We start from the raw sequence: 980 nt of genomic DNA on the forward strand, positions 1-980 counted from the left end.
GAACAGTTAGGCAGCTGTCTAGATTTAGGTTAACCCTAGATAGATTGAGTTTAATTTATTGATTCACTTGTTTGAAAAAAAAAAAAAAAAAAAAATTTAAAATTTAAATTAATTTGGTTACTTTTCTTTAGATTTAGGACTCCTTAGGATCTTCTCTTAGAACTTTTCTCTTTCTTTCTTTTCCTATACATAAAATTTTATTAAAAAAAAAAAAAATTATATAAACATCGAGAACCGCACACCTCGTGTGTGGAGAAGAGTGTCGGGTCGTCTAGTTAGGATTGAGTCAATTCCTGTTGTTCCAATGGCTGAACCAATCCAACCCATGACCCTTAAGGATTTGTGTTATCCAGTTGGCTCCATCCAACCATCTTGTATCAGGTTGCCACAACCGACAGCTAACAATTTTGAAATCAAACCTCAAATCATAAATATGCTTCCAAAATTCACAGGATTAGAGGATGCTTATATATTATTAGAGAATTTGAGGAGGTATGTGCAACCATGAAACTGCAATTAACAGAGGATGAGGTCAAACTTAGATTAATCAACTTTGCCCTTAAGGACAATGCTAAGAAGTGGCTTTATAGTCTGCCAAACTATTCTGTCACTACCTGGGAGGGCTTTGTGAGATATTTTTAAAAAATATTTCCCCATCATAAAACAGCTAGGATTAGGAATGAAATAAATCAATTTTACCAACTAGCTAGTGAATCATTTTGGAAGTACTTTGATCGTTTCAAGAATCTTTTGACCCAATGCCCACACCATGGAATAGAAACTTGGAGACTGTGCCAGATCATCTATGAGGGTTAGATTCAAACTCAAGAACCATGCTAGAGTCCATGTGCCAAGGCCAATTTATGGACAAAGAAACTACTGAAGCTTGGCAATTCTTAGAAGACCTAGCCGAGAAAATTTACAGTGGGAAACAACTAGGGAACCTGATAAAGCTACACCTTCAGAGGAGGAATGCATCA

The 980-nt window shown here is 35.8% G+C and overlaps 1 non-coding gene across 1 annotated transcript; it reads right to left on the bottom strand.

The window, feature by feature from the left end:
* Positions 1-669: 669 nt before the first annotated feature.
* Positions 670-776, bottom strand: LOC140855953 (small nucleolar RNA R71). Its single transcript, XR_012139395.1, has one exon. It is a non-coding gene; the product is annotated as a small nucleolar RNA R71 (small nucleolar RNA).
* Between the last annotated feature and the right edge of the window lie 204 nt (positions 777-980).

This window comes from Elaeis guineensis, chromosome 2 (genome assembly GCF_000442705.2).
Source record: "Elaeis guineensis isolate ETL-2024a chromosome 2, EG11, whole genome shotgun sequence".
NCBI lineage: Eukaryota > Viridiplantae > Streptophyta > Magnoliopsida > Arecales > Arecaceae > Elaeis > Elaeis guineensis.